Source organism: Zalophus californianus, chromosome 10, assembly GCF_009762305.2.
Source record: "Zalophus californianus isolate mZalCal1 chromosome 10, mZalCal1.pri.v2, whole genome shotgun sequence".
Classification (NCBI taxonomy): Eukaryota; Metazoa; Chordata; class Mammalia; order Carnivora; family Otariidae; genus Zalophus; species Zalophus californianus.
Genome location: NC_045604.1, coordinates 23,752,612 through 23,774,263, shown reverse-complemented (window position 1 = coordinate 23,774,263; position 21,652 = coordinate 23,752,612). Strand labels below are relative to the sequence as shown.

Genomic DNA, 21,652 nt, shown 5'->3' with positions numbered 1-21,652 from the left:
GAACTCAGGAAACTGACTATAGAGAGAAATATAAACCATAGGATTTCAGTCCCCATCTAAGCTGGCACACGGGGCAGAAACTTTTCTCCTTATTTACCTTCTCCTGCTTCTCCTTCTCTTTCTTCTATTTATTTTTCCCTTTTCATGGACATCTGCACAATAAACTTTAATTCCTTCTCTAAATTCCCCCAAATATTTCCATAGCTGAATATTCCATACATTATTGGGTTTGTTTTTGGTTCTTGCTTTTTAACCAAAACTGAGTGTTCTGAGCAGGGATATCCCTTATTGTAACAGAGTGATCAATTCAAGGGTATTTTTTTTATTGTCCAGGCCTAGAGAGCCAGATTATCTGACTATATAGCAAAGCTACGGGCTACAGATCAAGAATGTGAGTATCCAGATATTTCCTAGAGGGTAGGAACTTCAATTTCACGGCTAAATATACAACTTTCATCTCTTGCCTTGCCTTTCCCCATCAAGAATTAACTATATTAAAAGCATATTCTTGCTGGTTTCCAAATAGCGATGCAGCCCTCAATCCAGGAAATCCCATCAATAGATCACATAGCTTGCTTTGCTGTGGCTGGGAGAGATTCAGTGGTTTAGGCCATATAGCTATCAGTGCAGGAAGGTCGCATAAGGCCTCCATTATTGACGCTATAAACAAATAATATAAATGCTCTTGAACGTCCTTGGAGAGTACTCCTGAATATATCACTTCCATTTTATAATTCAACCTTGTTATGAAACCCTCTTCCTATTTAAAAGTCTCTCTGACACTACTAAGATAGGATCAAAATTCCTAGCCTAAAAATCATCTGATGTCCTCCAGGGATGGTGTGTATCAAAGTACAGTAGGAACAAGCAAGAAATTGTCTTTTAAGTAGATTACAATAAACATCTAGATATCCAGTTCAAAACACAGAAACACCTACCAATTTCCACCAAAGGTCCCAGTCTGTATAGGTTCTGACATTTCTAATATCAATAAGAAGTTAGATCATAAGGACCTTTATAACAGCCTTTGCCACTGTCCTCTCTCTAAGTGTTAACTATAGGGCTACACCAGGTCACCTTGACTTGTGGCCCAACCTGTAAGTCCTTTTTTTTTTTATTATGTTATGTTAATCACCATACATTACATCATTAGTTTTTGATGTAGTGTTCCATGATTCATTGTGTATACCACCCAGTGCTCCATGCAGTACGTGCCCTCTTTAATACCCATCACCGGGCTAAACCATCCCCCCACCCCCCTCCCCTCTAGAATCCTGTAAGTCTTTACCATATATGGTAAAGTACAAACTGAAACTGTTGGAGAAACCAACTTATTTAGTCCTGGGTAGTCTATGTTAAGTTCCAGGAATGGTCTACCTTACACACTGGCTAGATAGAGCTTTTAAAAGGTAATTCATGATCATTAAATTGCTGGCCTCAACCTTTTCTTTAATCAGAGCAAGGATCTTTTGTTTCCTGTTGCCCTCCTAGAGTTCTGAATTGCTTTAATGTTTACTAACAAAGAAATATTAATTAAGCAGTTTAAACTTTCACATTTAACATGGTAAATTGAAACTAAGTGAAAAGAGTCTTGGTTAACATCCTTAATAAAAAGAGTAAAGGCAACATACTCCATTCGTACATAATATCTATCTCAATTATGCACTTAATTAAAGGCAGTGCCATCACTGGAATATTTCTAATGATGCTTTCCAATTCTTAACTTCATTCCTACCTTGGTTTCTTCCATCACTACATCTCCACACCCACCTAGTTTCATATTAAGATCTTTTAGTTTACCTCTTCTATCCACATAGGAATTGACCTCTCAATTTTAACAATCCTCGGAAGTTTTGCCTTGCAACTTCAGGCCACTTTATCCTTGTACATAGCCTAAGCCTCCTTCCCCCCATTGTTGTTAGTCAATTTTGTGTCAACCTCAACATTTTGTTGTTGCTTGCTTCTTTGTTCGTTTTTTTTTTTTTTAAACTGTTGTTTTTCTAAGATCATGATCCTTACCATTGGGTTTGAATTCCTCCAGACTAAGGTAAATAGAACAAATTTACCATGGTACTTTAAGAGCTACCAGTAGCGTGGTACTGAAGTGGGTGTGCACTTCTGCTTCTCATGAAAGCCATCAGGGGCCTATAGCACATGTAACAACTTTGCACTTTCTAAGAGAGTGTTATGTGTATGGTATAGGGATAGGGATGAAAGATTGCCCCTTCAGGGAAGGTCTGTGAACCCACTTAATCCACTGCAGTTGACCAGCTGTCATACAATCTCAATGAGTCTTCTCACAAAATGTTGCTGCCACATCTTGATTGATAATCTACCCAGTCTCTTTCATTTAGTAGTATCTGGAATTAGCCATGTTTTGTCTTGATTGCCAGTTCTAAACATACGCACCAATGATTCACTAAGCTACTGAGGGTCTTTCTTATATCCAAAACCTATCACAATATATCTTTATGATTCAGTAGTTAGTCTTCATCTCTAACTACCTGTATAGTTTTTATTATAATCAAAGGCCTTAATAGAGTTATTTTGTGTGTGAACACAGTATCTTTCCGGGTACAACATAAGCATGAAAAGGTCTTCTAGTGACAGGAAAAACCACCATTATGTTCACCATCTCCTCCTCAGTTAATGTGATGGCTTTGATCAGGACAACAGAGAACAGAATTGTTTTACTGTCTTCCCTTTTGCTTGCCCCTTCTGGTCTAACCAGTTTCTCCAGGTCAGTCTAAATATAATTTTTCCATATTATATTGATTAAATTTATGCCCATAAACTACCTCAACATGTTTTTCTTTTCTTTTTTCTTTTTCGTAGCAAGGATGATTGGCAATCATCCTGGCATCAGATATTCACCATTCTTTTCCATGCAAAGCTGTTATGATTTGTGGGTCTAAAAGCCAATCTGGATCACAGAATTAATAAGGAACCCAGTTATCAAAACAGGCTTCCATGAATCAGTTGCTCCTTAGTATCAGGTTTTATTTATAATATTAAGGATACAACCTTAATATTATAGAGAGCAAGAAACGCAGACAAAGCAGGGACTTTTAGATTTGAACAACATAGTTAACAAATGTAACTGACTGATATATGCAAGCCTCTCCTGACATCTAAGCAAACTCACTATTTTCAAATATACACAGAACTTTTACAAGACGACTACATACTGGGCCAAGAAGCCAGTTTCACCAAATTTTGAAGAATCTGTATCATGCATACTTCAGTCTTTGACTATAGTACAATTAAGTTTTAAAAAATCAATCAAAAAGAAGAAAAATAAGTCCAAAATATTTAGAAAATTTAAAACATACTTCTAAATAACTCATAACTAAACAAATCATAATAATTTTTGAAAATTAAAACAGTAATAATAGAGAAAAATGTAGTTTAAATGTGCATAAGAAAAAAGTCTGAAAATTAATGAAATAAGCTTATTATAAGAACAGAATTAAGTTCAATGAAGTACAGAAATGATATAATAAAAATTACCATAGGAATTAATGATGAGAATTATACAATGAATATCAACAAAAGTGAGAGTTGGCTTTTTGAAAATAGATAAATCTGTGGTGTAATTGATTAAAAAAAATTGAGACACAAATGAATAATTAAGAGGATTAAAAAAGGGGATATAACTAAATCAATGCCAGATAATTAAAACAATAAAATATGAACATTAAAAATTTTATATATGACTTACACAAATACCTATATAGAAAAAATTAAATTCCTCCCTCAGACCATACACAAATACTGATTTCCCATTGATTAAAGTCTTAAGTGTAGAAAGCAAATTATTAAATCATTTAGAGTAAAATATAGAAAATATATTTAAGGCATATATTGGGATATAAAAAATCCTTCCTCCTAAACTTTCAGCTTAGAATTATATGACATCAAACATGCAGAGAACTAAGCCTTGCCGCGATCAAATATTCACATTGGGGCTTCTCACCATCCTCCATTTTTTTTTTTAATGTTTCAGCTTCTATCTTGATTTCAACTTCTGTGTATACTTGATTTTAACCATTCAAAATATGTAATCCTATCTTTTCATTTCTCTGACTTTTCTCCATCAATCTTGACCTGAATCCTCCCTTTGCCTGTCACTTCCATTGTCATACCCTGGACTATTTTATGACTAGTAGCTATAATTTCAAACATGCCACTCTGACCACTACCTCTGAATCCAGAAATTAACTCCACTTAACAGCATCCTAAAATCCATTCATCCTTTCTACCTTTTCCCATCCTTTTGTATCATCATGATTTCACTTCCCTTTTAAAACCAAATTTTATAGACAACAATTATTATCTTTCACATATTTAAAATTTTATCCATTGACACCCTCTCACTTCCATATACTCTTAAGCAATAACACTCCTCTGGTTAAATCAGACAACTTTATTCTGACAACTGTGCAGCTAGTGTAACTCAAGAAAAATAAACAATTTGAAATTAATGATTATTCTCAAAACCCATTGTAATCAGGCCTTAGTCATCACCAATACATCACTGGCTTAAACTGAAATTAGTATCTCCAGACCAGCCACTTCTCACCTACCATGTTACAACTAGTCTGGATTCTCTCTCTCTGGAATAGAGCAATATTTTTCTAACTGGTCATTTACGTCTGCTCTCCTTCAGGGCTGTCTCCAAATGACAACCAGAGTTAAAATATAAGTCTGCTAAAAACCTGTTAATGGCTTCTCAGCTCTCTCAGAGTAGAAGCTAAAGTTCATATAAAGGTCTATGAAACCCAGTATGCCTCATATACAGATACATAGAAATCATGCCCAAGAATGTTCATATCAGTATTATTTGCAATGTTAGATACTGGGCAAACAGGATGGTCTTTAGAAATCTACATTATTACTCCTGTTGCTTCAGAACCAGAAATCATTGTGTTTGATAAAGTTGGAAAAGTATTGGTCATCATTTAATCCAACTCAAAATTAGGGGTGAAATAATAAAAGAGTAAAATCTCTAAGCTGTTGCATCTAATGTTAATAATACAAGAAGAAACATGGTGGCAGTGAGGGTCAAATCTCTTTATCTCTGGTCGAGCCTGGCTTTCTCTTCCTATAGCAACAAAGATGGGTTATATAATCATGTTCACCATAATTAGAGTAGGCATAACACTGGAGGAAAACAGTACACTGAAAGAAACAGATTCAAGAGAGTAGCCAGCTTTGTGCATACAATAGTATTAAATTTGTATTTTCCTCCATGCCTTTCAATCTATCTCAATATGATATTTTACATATAGTAAATATTCAATGCATTTTTAAAAGAAAATAAAATTCTCTGGGTATCATTATACATAAATTGACAGAATTGAGTATTTCTAAGCTCCATGTGATGCAGCTTAATTTGTCAGAAATAAAAGTATAATGTTTGGAGTTGAGAGACATAGACTTGAATCCTTGTTTTGAAATGTACTAGTCATGTAATCTACTTTCTTTTTAGATCTCTATGGCTTCATTTGTAAACAAATCTACATTACATTGATTGACACTGAAAGATTAGTGTGCAGTAAGTTACTGGCAAACAATAAGTACCCCCAACTTGTGGCTTGTACAACCATTTATAAATATGAAAAAAATAAAGACTCTTTCACACAGAAGATTCCATGCTTTGCTTCCCCCCATCTTTAGCCTGTACATTTTACAGACCTACCAGATACTATTTAAAATTTTTGTTGTGATGAGCACTGGGTGTTATATGTAAGTAATGAATCACTGAATTTTACTCCCGAAGCTAATTTTACACTATAAGTTAACTAACTAGAATTTAAATGAAAACTTGAAACGTTAAAAGAAATTTTAATATGACCTGTTATGTTAGTGCATTGCATTTTGAGAACCATATGTAATGTTTCTGTTTCTGTTTTCCCACCATTATATTGCCCTATGATTTTAGCATATTTTGGTTTTGTTTTAGTGGTCATGATATAAGAAAATAAAAAAAGTGTTTTAAATTCTGATACATTGTAAATACTAAATTACTGATAGCTATTATTATTATATCCATATCCATTATATCCATGTGATTCATTTGTAAGACATGAGATATTAAGATAATCAACCAAATCCTGAACTTGAAATTTTATAAAATGTACAAAGAATAGTAAATACAGTATTCATTTGTCTCTGTTATATAACACAATCAAAGCACATTTTATTTTGAAGGGTTATATTTAAATAAGTTATTGACATATTTTATTTTTAAGATAACTCTTAGGTACTTTGAAAACATGAAACAGCAATGTTATTAGAAAAATAGTTAATAGTTGCCATCAGGAATTTCACATAAGAATTCGTTCTAATCATTAAATAATAGGGGTTTGATCTACTTTAGGTTTACTTACAATATCTTTAAAATATCCTTTTAATGCCTCAAAAATAAACAAACATAAAAGGTAACATTATAGATTGCATTACACAAGATTTTTCATAAGATATCAATCGTATGTACATTTATATGTATATATGTAGTATATAGTGCTTATTTAATATATGGAAAGCATGTATTATAGTTATATATAGATTTTAAATGCCCAAGTATCAAATTATATACATATACACGGCTTTTAGAAAATATCTTGGCATATATACAGTCAAATATAGTTCTCATTTTGGGTGTGGTGAAATAATAGTTCAGGAAAATAAATTTCATGCTTATGCACATAATGCTTATATATACATTCATGCTTATGTATTTAAAATTAGTTAGAAAGCAAGGTTACACATTCATTTCTTTTTTTCAGCCATTCCAGTTAAACCATTGCTAGTATTTGAGAGAAGTTCCTTTTTTTATTTGCGGAAAAATTTATCATAGCATAAAAGTACATGTTGTTTATATAGCTTTAGAATAAACAATGGTAACTTTCATACACCATTTAGAAATGGTTGCAACCCCTTACATTCTGAGTTTATTCATGAAACACATTGAGTTCCTGTACTATATTTTCTCCTTCTTCCTTCTCCATAGGGGCAAAAGGACTATAAATTTACCATCTGCTCTAAGACTTTTTGGCCATAAAGACTGCAGTTAAAACTATGTTAATAGCTCAGTTCAGACAAGAATGATTCCTTAATTTTCATTTCTTATAGGGTAAGTTAATTAAATCCATTAAAGCCATTTTATCACTCCATAAGGCTACTCAGGTTTTTGTTTGCTTCCATTCTAAAATTCCAGACAAAATTCTACGTATCTGTTATCTTCATAATTTCATTCCTACAAAGCCTATTTTTTGTAACATTCTGTCTCACATATTCAACGGTTAAAATAAGTTTTAAATGGTTTATTTTAGAGAGGTAGGTTGTTACTAAGATTAATTTTAATATTGAGTACAAATATATATCATTGAGGAAAATAATTCATCTAGGAGTCTGTTTATGTCCAGTACCATGCTGAAAGCATGTACATAATGGAGTGTACAAAGGACCACAAAGGTGAAAAATATAATTCTGGAGCTGCTTAATATTTACTGTGACAAAATCTGGAAAAGACACAAAAATCCACTATAACAAGCATGGTATAGAGGACACATATGAATTCCTACAGAGAAAATATTGTCAGGCTTTTGTCCTCAGTTTCTGGTTTAGTGTTGAGTAGAGTAAGATGTTCATGCTTTCAGTTTTGAGCAAAGTGCTTTGGGGAGATAGAAGAGGGACAAAATATGTTTGGGAGCATTGGGAAAGGTTTATTGGAGGAGTGCTTAGTCATTAATAAAATCTGTCAGGTTGAAAAATAAAGGAATGCAGATATGTCAAAAAAAAAAAAAAACAGCAGGTTATTCACGCAGTGATTCCCTAAACCCTTGAATGACTCAAAAGTTAATGAATAATTCTGTAGGATATTCTAACATTTCAAACCAAAAACTCATTCATTTATTCAGTTGACATGTATTTATTGATTGTTGAATATGTGTCTGGGGATACGGTGGTATTCAAGATATACTGAGTCTATCATGTAGTGAGAAAGAATAAAAGGCAGGTATAGTGTGTGATATAAGGAAGGATAAGGTGTTACAGGAACACATAACAAAGTATCCCTTCAAGTCCTGATTTAGGAAAATCTCTCAGTAAAATAAGTATTTAAATTAAGGTCTTTTAAAATTGTTAAATGCAAAAGAATACACAGCTTTGATTCCATTTGTATAAAGTTCAAAAAAGACGAAGCAAACTATTTTTTAGGGATGCATGTTTATGGAGTAAAACTATAAAGCAAAGCAAGCAAGAAAATAATTAACACAAAACTCAGGATACAAGTGTCCTGTAGCCTTGAGGGAGAGGTCTGTGACTGAAGGGGAAGCATGGAACTAGGGGGTAAGGATGGGGCTTTTGGAGTGTTGGCAATATTCTATTTCTTGACTTAGTGTTACACATGTTTTCATTAATATTGATTGATTATACTTCATGTTTATATTGTATGTATTTTTGTGCATGTTTTTAAATCTTTCAATAAAAATTTCAAAGATAGAACACAGAGAAGGCAGAAATAGAAACAAATCCAAGTCCAGTTGTATTAGTGATCCCAAGTTAATGGTACTAAAATCTCTACCTTAAAAAAAATTCGGCTGCATATTTTTTCTTCAAGAGATACTCTAATACATATAAACATGAAAGGTTTGAAGTTAAAATGTTGGGAAAATATAAAGATTGCAAAATATAATAAAAAGAAGTTGGAATAGATACATCATATAAAATAGGCTTTCAAAAACAATGCCTTCTTAGTGACAAAGATTATTACTGAACGTTTTATAAAATACTGAACTCACCAGTAAGATATAACAACCCCAAGATGATGTGAACATAAGAGAAAACTCACAAATAAAAGATATATGAATAGATCATACCATGAAAAAATAAATGGAAAATGACACTACTGTAAGAGGTTTCTATAAACTCTCAGTTGTTGATGTTGTAAGGACAAATACAAGGTAAAAACAAGACACTTACTTCTCCCTGTTGAAAATAAGGGAAGAGATAGCCCCTTCCCTTTTCTTAGAACATTTATTTTTTAAAAAGATTATAATGGTGTATGTAAAATCTTTTTAAAGGCTAAATAAGCCTTTTTTTTCAGCTTTAAGAGCTAGGAAGGTCTTTCTCAAGGAGCATGTTTGAGATGTAATTATCCAGGAGGAAAGTGACTCTATCTCTCGATGTCTATGGGAGGGTAGAAACCTAACTTAGACCTTATTCCAAACTACCTCCTGTCATAAAGATATGAGAGGTTTATTTTTCCTTTGGATAAAGTCCATTAACGAATACAGGTGGTCTCCCCAGTTACCAGATAAATCTAGGATGAACAATGTGTGACAACTGGTGCTGTCGAGTTCTCTTACTTAGGGACTAGTTATTTATTTTGAGAACATATATGTAATGGGTTATGTCTGCTTGGCTTATAAAAGGGTCAGATTGCTTTCTGTCTTTGTATTCTCTTAATGAATTTCTATGATGCACATCATGATTGCCATAATGCTTATTCACTAATAACACTGATTTTTTTCTCTTCTAGCTTTGTAAAGAGATTTCCTGGGTTGGGAGGAAGTTTTGTTTTTAAATTATATTTCCCCAAGTTTTTGTAAGAACCCCTAAATAGCAATAAATATCAAAAACCAACCGGATTAAAAATACCTACAAATATGGGTATTTAGGACACACACATAAGAATAACTCAGGTATGAAAGAAGAAATCATAACAAAAATAATGAAGTTAAAGCTGAATTTTAATGAAAACACTTCCTATCAAAATGAAAGTTCAATGAAAGTGATTTTTAAAAGGAAATGTGTAGTTTGTGGAAATAGATGAAGACCAACCAGATGAGAACAAGGAAAGGTTATTTATTCAGAGCTTGCTGTAGCAAGGAGGTCAGCCACCATCACTCGTGTTTTGGCAGAGACTCAAATGCAGGAGAAGAATGGGAAAGCTTTAGAATGATCCTGTAATCTTTTCCTACAGGAAAACTAGATCCAAAAGGGAAAAAAAAGCAATATATCATAACAACATAACAACATTGTTTATGACAGAAATGCCAGTCAGTTAACAATTAACAAATACATAAAACTAAGCGTAAAAACAGTATAATCAACTCGAGTGATTATGGAAAGAACATTTTAAGGAAAAGCAAACCTTATAATGATAGAAGCTATTCAACAACTAGAGAGAGTAGGGAATTTCCTTATCTACCCTAAATCTCCAGTCAATGTTCTGCTTGTAATGTTGAATCAATAGTTTTCCTTTAGATACCCACATATATCACATAATATTGTATTGGACATATAAAGATTGAAAATATAAAAACCAAAACATAACATATAGGAGATACGAAAAACCAATAGAATACACATAAGAATGCTTAGAAAAAATAGAAGGGCTTAGTTAGGTATACTTGTATTAAGAGCAATTTTAAAAATTAAATGGTTATACAGTGACCACAAATATTTAAAAACATGGCTTTGTAAAGAGACATCAGTTATAGTTGATACAACTATAATGCAAATATAATAAAATAATTTGCCTAAGGATGAATGTAACAATAGATATGTAAGACTTTGATAGAGAAGATTATAAAACTTCATTGAACAGCATTAAGAAAACATAACCAATAAGAGACAAACTATTGTCAGGAAAACTCATTATAATAAAAATTTTAGTCTTCCTGAAATTGATCTATAGATTCAGATTTCATATTTCTGTATCTTGAAACATTTAGTTTTTTCATCAACCTAGGAATTATTTCATTACTCACCATTATTCCAAACTTATGCTATTAGAGACTTTAAAAACAGCAAATGGAAGAATGATGGACACACCAAGCAGATAGTATAGGAGTGAAACTGATCGTTGCTATTACATCATCTTTCATTTTTCATATTGTGTTGCTCACTATATTACATCATCTTTTTTTTTTTTAAAGATTTTATTTTTTTGACAGAGAGACGCAGGGAGAGAGGGGACACAACCAGGGGCAGAGGGAGAGGGAGAAGCAGGCTTCCCGCTGAGCAGGGAGCCCGATGCGGGGCTCGATCCCGGGACCCTGGGATCATGACCTGAGCTGAAGGCAGACGCTTAAAGACTAAGCCACCCAGGCGCCCCTGTATTACATCATCTTGACAGAAAAATGGAGACTTTATGTTTTTAGCTTTTTAGTTATTTATTTTATTTTAGCTTTCATGGGACACTCTTCAGAATTTTTACTTTTTTATTCATTTTCATCCCATATTGACAATAAGAAGAAAATTAAAAGAAGTTTTAAAATTATGAAAGGACAATGAAAAAATAAAAAAATAAAATAAAATTATGAAAGGAATCAGAAGATGAATGACAAGAGACCCACAGCAGCAATCTAGATGCTAACAATGATGGTGAATTTGATTTTGTAAACAAGATCTATGAGTCTTCAGTTGATGATAACCTGATTGGATTTTATTAAAATAAACAAGAATTACCCAGTAAACAAGTATTTATAAAGACAAAGGGAAATAAGGTGTCTCATACAGTTAGTCATTGAACAGCAATGACTATACCACCAAACTTTCATGACAAGAACTTAGATCATCCCATTTTACTGAAGATATGACAAACTTTTATTTTTTATAATTATGATTTTCTTGATGTAGTTCGTAAGTAGACAACTTTTGAGGGCAGGAGTGTACAAGAAGGTTATTGAAAGGAAATAGATGGTGTAGAAATTTATTTAAAAAATTGGATTAATCATTCATAGCAATTAGTTGCATTTGTATGAAGTTGGCCTTCAAAACCAGGAAAACATGGATCAAAAATTTGGTTTTGCTGTGCTTAAATTTCTATTAAAAATTCTAATTAAGTTGTTACTGTTAGAAAAATACTTGTAAAATGATTTAAAAATATTTTTAAAGATAATTTAAGATGTCCGTTGGATCTAATTAGCAAATGGTGTTGACTATTTTTCCTGTTAAACTGAATAATCAAAGATCTGTAAATTAACACCAAAATGTGATGGCATTTTACACTTATTTAGACAATACCAAATTTTGGTAGGTTGTGGAGTAACATCAATATATACACTGCTTGTGGAATATAAATCAGATGACTATCTTGCAAAACCATTTGCGATTATATTTAAAACTTCAAATATACCTACCATGAGTTAGCAATTCCTCCCCTAAGTGCATACCCTAAAGAACCTCCTGCATATATTTAGCAGATGACATGTGCAAGAGAGCTTATAGCAGCAGTTTTCATAAAAGCAGACAATTTTGTTAATTAATTAATTTTAGAATAGTCACCCAGCAGGATATTCTACAAGAGTGAAAATGTATTGAACTGTTATAAGTGACAACCTGGGACAGAGCCGAGAAAGAAAATTCAAGAGAGTAAACACTCATATAAAGATGATTACATTTTAGGATATCACTTCAGATATCCTAAACAATCAGAAACTAAATAAAAAAACAATCCAAAAGCCAATCAGAACTAAATTAATGTAATTCAGGTGTGTATGCATGTTAGAGCTAGCCCAACAAAACATAAAGCTGTTAAACACATTACCGTTCAGGTATGTGATAGTTTGAGGTGTTTCAGGAAGACGAGTCAGAAAGAAGCACATAGGTAAATCAATTATGATCTACTATTTAAACTGCAGCTGAATTTATGAGCATTTGTTTTATTATTATGCTTTATAAATTACTTACATTGTTGACATGTAAAAAAGATTATATATAATTATTAAATACTAAGAATGTTTTTTGTTTGCTTTAAATTGCTGTTTCAACCCATTTATCCAAATACTTATTTTATGTTTTGTAGAAAATTACCTATAAATACTTGTCAACCAAGTTCCTTTAGGCAACTTCTTTGCTTATAATAGGTGGTTGTTGTTTATTATTATTATTATTGACATGGACACCCTAAATTTTTCATTCATTAGCATTCTAAGAAATAGTAGGTATTTAGGCAGTGAGAAGATACATCAATAATATTAAAAAACTTTAGCAATGTCTAATTTTTTGGTAACAAAGTTCAAAATCTCAATATATTTCAAGTAAATATAGAAAGAATCTTTTGTTTTTAATATCAGTTATTTTACTCCATTTGCTATTTTGTCATTTTTAGATTGTAATTCATTTTTGAGCTATAATTGGTTTAGATATACAACATAGGTTTTTAATTTCCCATCTAAATATTATATGCTTTCCAACTGATCTGAACAATCATTACTGTTTCCATTTCTTGTCCAGAGTGACAAAAGCTTAGAATTTATAATAATTATAAAAGGAGGGGCTCCTGGGTGGCTCAGCCAGCTAAGCATCTGCCTTTAGCTCAGGTCATGATCTCAGGGTGAGCCCCATGTCAGGCTCCCTGCTCCGTGGGGAGCCTGCTTCTCCCTCTCCCTCTGCCACTACCCGTCTGCTTGTTCTATCTTGCTGTCTCTCTCTTTCAAATAAATAAATAAAATCTTAAAAAAATAAAAATAATTATAAAAGGAAGGGAGGAGATAACAGGACTATTCTCTCTCCTGGAATTCATGTACAAATTTAGATTCCAAAGACATAGTCACCTGAGTACATGCTGTTTAGAATTAAAAAAAAAAAGATTTGTATTTAAGTCATCATATATGAAAACATGTTTATGTACTGATAGAAAGCATGGAATACCAAATAAATAATCTTATGTTAACAGTGCTTATATAAAATTTCAGCACACTAAAATAATTTCATATTCTGCAAAATTATAGGCAAATTATATATTTGATTGTCTATATATTTGAAAGCCAAATTTTCCTTTACAATCAAGTATGATGAAACAAAAATTAAATTGATAATGTAGAAAATATATAAAGATTAGCTTCATTGTTTGAATCTCACATTTTTATTTATTTATTTTAAAGATTTTATTTATTTATTTGATGGAGAGAGAGAGACAGCGAGAGAGGGAACACAAGCAGGGGGAGAGGGAGAGGGAGAAGCAGGCCCCTCGCTGAGCAGGGAGCCTGATGTGGGGCTCGATCCCAGGACCCTGGGATCATGACCTGAGCCGAAGGCAGACGCTTAATGACTGAGCCACCCAGGCGCCCCTGAATCTCACATTTTTAAATTAACACAAATCTACACGAGAGACTAGATAATTAATGTATTAAAATGTATACCTCTAGTACTTAAAGTTTTTTTCTATTCAGAATTTAGTACTTATTTGCTTATTTGTTAGAAGTTTGGTTCCTTTTGTGCCCTGGCCATTTAGACACTATGAGCTATCATCTGACCAAAAATCCTTATCATTCTATAATTAAATTAAAACTAGAATGCTGACAGGTCACATTTTACAGATTTAAAAAAATTTACCATTTTATTCTTCTGAATTTGAACACTGACTTCAGAATACTTTGACACATTTTTAATTTTTAAATTTAATTTTTTATTTTTTTGACATCCTTTTTAAACAACTTTTGAACAACTTTTGATTTATTAACTACAATGCAGTTACTCTCTATATTTCAGTAATATATAATAATATACATATAGTAATGGTGTAGTATAGTTATATATATATATATATATATATATATATATATATATATATATTGTTCTGGAAGGACCCTGGTTACTGGTGACCTGAGTTACAGTTTACTTTTGATAAAATGGCTATCCAGATAGAGCTGAAGATTTTTATTTATTATTTTATTTTGGTATGAAAAAATAATTTCCCCACTGATGGGTTAGATAATTTTGTGGGGTACTGGGCGTGCATACAATGTGTGTGTGTTTTCATATTTGGCTGTCATGGACAATGTATAGTTTTATGCTGTTGGGTGTTATTCTAAAACAAAATAGTGGTCTAAGCACCATCAATTTGGACATGTAATATTGTACCTGAAATGGTACTGAGCTATCAATCAGCAATTGTGAATTCTGGTTATCTCTCTTATAATCAAAAGAGAACAAGAAATGTACCATGCACTCTACATCATCTCAGTACTTGTTAAAGTGTGAGATTTCAGATGTTCTGAGTAAATCGAACAACATTAAGGCAATTGAATTGCTAATATAAAACTCTGAATGGTTTTCATTAGAAATATCTGTGATAGAAATAAATGATTGTGATTGAAATTAAAACCTCAGATATTATTCAGTTTCAGTATTTATATTTTATAGTAACAAAGGCCATTTCTTTAATGCTAAGTAACACTTGGAGTGCTTTGTATATTCATTGGAGTGCTTTGTATACACTTCAAAGTGTTTTATATATATATATATATAAATTTATCTTCTCAAGTAGATCACAAATAACTGCGGGAAAGGGACTTCTCTATTTCTTTAGTTTTTTCAGAGAAACAGCATCTAGAGCTTATCTCAAGAACTTTACATTTGCATAGGTGGGTTGATTTATTTTAGGGACGATTTGGAATTCTGTTACTCTGAATAATCTAGCTACTGGCTATTTCAGTGCACACAAGTGTAATGTGCACTTATAAAAATTTAGGCATGGAATCAAAATTTAAACTAATGAACATCTATTCTCATGTGCTTTTATGTTGTTAATCCATTGCATGCTTTGTTACATTTTGTTTTGCAGAAATCTAAGAAATAATATCAAAATAATGAGAAACATTTATGCTTTAAATAATAAATGGAAACAATAGATATTGTGTAAGTTTCTATTATAAATTGTTTTTTTTAATAGAGGTATTTTTTCAATTAGCAATATTCGCGCCTCGGATAAACCTCATTAGCTACGATACTGCCACTGTGCAAAGCTAATAGAGGTATTTTTTGACCAAGGGAACAGGTATCAATGTATTGCGATCTCTTGGTTTGATAAAAGGATCACATTTCTTTAGCATTAACAAATATCGTGTTATTCGATTCAGTATATTCTGGTGGTTGATAATACAATCTGTGGAACCGGAACTAGAACCTGAAAAACTAGATTTGTGGTCAAAATTTGCTTCTAAGTAGTTGCTGAAGTTGTAAAAACAACTTCCTAGGCCACAACTTTTGTTTAAAAATGATGCTTTTGTGTGAAGTTTGGCTTCAAGATCCTGAAAGATTTGTAGATCGCTAATGCTATTTGAGGTTAAGAATGTAAACTATAGTAATGATAACCCTCTTTCTAAAATAATCATCTCTTGGCATGATATGATTTTTTTCCCCACACAAGTTAACGTTTTCTTTGTTCCTTGCTTGCAAGCTAAAGTATAAAAAATGAGAGCACTATTATAAACATAAAACTATAACCACTGTTTTTGCTGTGTTAGATTTTCCTTTTCTTTTTCCTTAAATAGCCAAGAATGTGCCTGTTTCACTGCAAGTGAATTGGTCTTACCTTGTTTTTCGTGTGCTAGTTACAAAATTGGAAGGATTTAAACTTGTGATTTTATTTGGTCACCAAAGTTCCATTTGTTCAGATTTTTAAAATACTTTTATTGAGGAATAATTGATACGCAAAAAAACCCTCACGTGTTTAAAGAATACAGTTTGATGAATTTGGACATTTACATACATCCATGAAATCATCACTGTAATCAAGGTAAGAAACATATTTATCACCTCCATCTATCTATCTCTAAAGATTTCCTTGTGTTGCTTTGTTGCTTTCGTGTGTGTGTTTGAGATAAGAGCACTTAACAGGAGATCTAAGCTTTTAAATTTTTAAGTGCACAACACTGCATTGTTAGCTATAGGCACATGTTGTACAGCAGATCTCTACAACTTACTCATATTGCATAACTGAAACTTTACACCCATGAGCACAACTCCCTATCTCCCCCCACCCCAATCTCTGGTACCCACCATTCTATTCTCTAGTTCTATGAATGTGACCATAGTAGATAGCTCATAAAAGTGAAATCATGCAGTATTTGTCCTTCTGAGACAGGCTTGTTCCACTTAACATAATATCCTCCAAATTCATCCATGTTTCTTAAATGAAAGAATTTTCCTTTTTTAAGAAAAACTAATATTCCACTATATGTATGTATCACATCTTCTTTATCCATTTATCTGTTGATGGATGTTTAGGTTGTTTCCACATCTTGGTTGTTGTGAACAATGCTGCAATGAATAAGGGAGTGCAAATAGCATTTCGAGATCCTGATTTCAATTCTTTTGGGTAAATACCTAGAAGTGGGATTGCTGGGTCACATGGCAGTTCTATCTTTAATTTTTTGAGGAAATTCCACACTATTTTCCATAATAACTGCACCATTTTATGTTCTCACCAACAATGTACAAGTATTCAAATTTCTCTACATCATCATTAACATTTATTTTATTTTGTTTTTTGATAATAGCCATTCTAACAGGTGTGTGATGATACCGCATTGTGGCTTTGATTTGCATTTCTCTGAGTGATGTTGAGCATCTTTTCATATACTTGGCAGCCATTTGTATGTATTTTTTTGAAAAATATCTATCTAGATATTTTGCCCACGTTTTATTAGGTTTTTTGGAATTTTTTTTTTTGCTATTGCATTGTAGGAGTTTCTTATATAAGTATTAAGTCCATATTAGATAAATGATTTGCAAACATATGTAGGTTACCTTTTCACTCTGTTGCTTATTCCATTTATTGTGCAAAAGTTTTCAGTTTAAAGTAGTCCCATTTGTCTATTTTTACTATTATTGCCTGTGCTTTTGATGTCATATGCAAGAAATCATTGCCATGACCAGTGTCAAGAAACTTTCCTGGTGATTTCTTCTAGAAGTTTTAGAGTTTCAAGTCTCCATTTAAATCTGTAATCTAATTTGAGTAGATTTTGTGTATAGAGTAAGTTAAGGATCCAACTTTATTCTTTTGCATGTAAATATCCTTGAATCCTTCACCATTTGTTGAAGAAATTGTCCTTTGCTCACTGTGTGTTGACACCCTTGTCAAAGGTGAGTTGATCATAGACATGTGGGTTTATTTCTGGGCTCTTTGTTCTATTCCAGTGGTCTATATGTCTATATTTATGTCAGTAACATATTTTTTTAAATTATTGTAACTTTGTGATATAGTTTTAGGTCAGGAAATCTTATGCCTCTAGTTTTGTTCTTTCTTATGATTACTTTGGCTATCTTGGGTCTTTTGGGGTTCCATATAAATTTTAGGATTTTTTTTTCTGTATTTGTAAAAAAAGCCATTGGGATTTTGTTGGAGATAACATTGAATCTGTCGTTTCCTTTGAGTAGTAGGTACATTTTAACAATATTAAGTCTTTCAATCCATGAATATGGGGTGCATTTGAATATATTTGTATATTTAATTTTTTCATAAGTATTTTGAAGTGTTTGGTGTACAAATATCTTACCTCTTTAGTTAAGTTTATTCCTAAGTATTTTATTCTTTTACAACCTACCAAGACTGAATCATGAAAGAATAAATCTGAACCAACCAATAATGAGTAAGGAGATTGAGTCAATAATCAAAATCTTCCATCTAAATTACTGGTTAATATTAGAGAAAGTGGGGAGAAATTGATGTTTTCTAAGGGATGGATCTTTTATGGAACTATAAATAACTGGCATTGATCTTTAAAGAAGCATGATTTATTATAGGTATTGTTTCTAACAAATTGAAGTAAAACAAAAAACCCAACCACTAAAATCAGGGTCCTGTTGACCTATTTTGATATTAAAAAAATAGAGTGAACATTTGTTGACTACCACAAATATGTGTCTCCTTATAAATGTCTCATATTTTAAATTAGCTTTTTGTTCAACAATATTGTAAAGCAAGCATTTTTTTCCCTTAAGTCAAAGTGAGAAAGTTGGAGCTTAAGATGCTGATAATTGCCAAAATTTGGATATATAAAGTGACAGATTTGGGATTCATTCCAGAGCCTCCTGACTACCAATCTAGTGCTCTTGTCCCTAACATGCATACAGCCTTTCTAAGTGGATTCCAACCACTCTCATCAACTTCCTGCTGCAACTGTTCCCAATAGATCAATGAAGAACATTTTATAAAACTGTAAAACTGCAAACCCTCAGAATCCTCTCATCTGTCAGCTTTTCAAAAACTTTCTCAGTTCTAAGCTATCTAGATAGGATTTTGGGAAAACAAGTTGTGATTCAACAGGGGAATCTGGAAACTAAAGGCCATGTAATGCTCTATACCTTCTATCACTGTCACGGCAGGCAAGACACCCAGACACACACACATCTGTGAATATAATTTTGTACTGTATTAATTGTTAAAGCCGTATATGGTGATAATCCATGTGCTATGTTTTAAATTTGGAATATAGATAATATTAACCATAGGCTATTTATTTTATAGCAGTGTAGTGATTATGAGCATTAGCATTATTACTAATACTATTTTAGTATGTATAATGTGTTAGGTACTGTACTAAATATTGCACATACATTATGCTCCCTCAATTTTCATACAAATGCTTGAAGAGTCACATGTTTAATAGTCATTAAAACAAATATGATAAAGACGTAGTATCTAAAATATATAAAAACTTATGTAACTCAACATCCCCAAACCAAATAATCCAACTAAAAAATGGGCAGAAGACATGAACAGACATTTCTCCAAAGAAGACATATAGATTGCCACCAGACACATGACAAGATGCTCATCATCAGGGAAATGCAAATCCAAACTACAATGAGATATCACCTCCCACCTGTCTGGAAGACTAAAATCAGAAACACAGGAAACAACAAATGTTAGTGAGTTTGTGGAGAAAAAGGAACACTGGTGCACTCTTTGCGGAAACACAAACTGATACACCCACTGTGGAAAACAGTATGACGGTTCCTCAAAAAAATTAAAAATAGAATTACTATATGAGCCAGTAATTCTATTACTGAGTATTTACCCAAAGAATATGAAAACACTAATTTGAAAAGATATATGTACCCTTACATTTATTGCAGCATTATTTACAATAACCAAATAATGGAAGCAACCCAAGTGTTCACTGAAAGATGAATGGATAAAGAGTGGTATATATGTACAATAGAATATTACTCAACCATAAAAAAGAATGAAATCTTGCTATTTGCAACAACATGGATCAATCCAGAGGGTATAGTGCTAAGTAAAATAAGTCAGAAAAAGACAAATACCATATGATTTCACTCCTATGTGGAACTTAAGAAACCAAACAAATGAACGAAGCAAAAAAAACCCAAAAAACAAAAAACAGACTCTTAACTACAGAGAACAAATGGTTAGGAGAGGGGAGGTGGAAAGGGAGGGTATTGAATAAAACAGGTGAAGGGGATTAAGAGTACACTTATGATGAGCACTGAGTAAAGTATGGAAGTGTTGAATCACTATATCATACACCTGAATCTAATATAACACTGTATGTTAACAATACTGGAATTTAAACAAAACAAAACAAAAGAATGCAAAGAATAGATCAAAGAATGGGGACAGAGGCATATGGGTTGCCTTCTGCTGCTGCAGATCCAAAACATTCATAACTAGTTATGCAAAGATTACAAGAGCAACTGCAAATACAGAAACCAGGCAGCCTCTAGGGACCTGGCTTACCCTTGATACTGAGTCTCCCACATGCCTAATATGGCATTCAGCAGGGAACACCAGTGTCATTGTATACCCTTAGAGGGGGCTGATTAGAAGGAAAAAAAATATTTATATATAAAGGTAATTCTTGGAATGTCAGCTTTACCACACTGAGTAAATTATGTAGGTATGAGTTGCCCCTTTGGGACAGCCCATAGCAAATATTCTCTCCCTAGTTTCCTCAGTTTAATTCTAAACAACCCTAAGAAGAAGAAAATACTTTGAAGAAAACTGCCATAGGAAATATGATTTTGCATAGTACCTACTTTTTGCTCTCAAGAAAAGATGGAATTTATAAAATAAGAGATAAAAGGTGAGATTGTAAAGTAAAACTTTCAGGTGAAACACCCACTAAGATGGCTATAATCAAAAGAATGGAAAATAACAGGTTTCGGCAAGTATGCAGGAAAATAGGAATCCCTGTGCACTGCTAGTGGGAATGAAAAATTGTTCTGTTGCTATCAAAAATAGTTTGGCAATTCCTCAAAAAGTTAAACATAGAATTACCATATGATTCCAGCGAATCTACTCCTAGCAATACAACCCAAAGCACTGAAAACAAGGGCTCAAAGAAATGCCTGTTCACTGATGCTCACAGCAGCACTATCCACTAGCCAAAATGTCAATGCAGAAACAACCCATGTGTCAATGAATGGATGGACATAGAATCGAATGTTATTCAGTCATAAAAGGAATTAAATACTGCTTCATGCTAAAACATGGATGAACTTAGAAAACATTATGCCAAGTCAAAGTGGCGAGACACAAAAAGTCACATTTCATAAGATTCCATTTATATGAAACATCCAGAATATGTAAAAACATAGAGACAAAAAGCAGATGGGTGGTGTCAGGGACTAGGGTGAGGGGTAAATAGAGAACAACTGTTTAATGGGTATGAGGCTTTATTTTAGCATGATGGCAATATTTTGGAGCAATTTAGAACCAGTAGCTGAACTGCAATTGTAGATGAACTATGCGTGTGTGTGTGTGTGTTGCCTTTCCTGTGTTTTTCTAATTGAGATATAATTGACATATAGTATTGTGTGAATTTAAGGTGTGCAATTTGTTGATTTAATACATTTATGTCTTGCTATGTGATAACCACCATAG

The 21,652-nt window shown here is 32.5% G+C and overlaps 1 pseudogene; it reads right to left on the bottom strand.

The window, feature by feature from the left end:
* Positions 1–15,644: 15,644 nt before the first annotated feature.
* Positions 15,645–15,766, bottom strand: LOC113933812 (annotated as a pseudogene).
* Between the last annotated feature and the right edge of the window lie 5,886 nt (positions 15,767–21,652).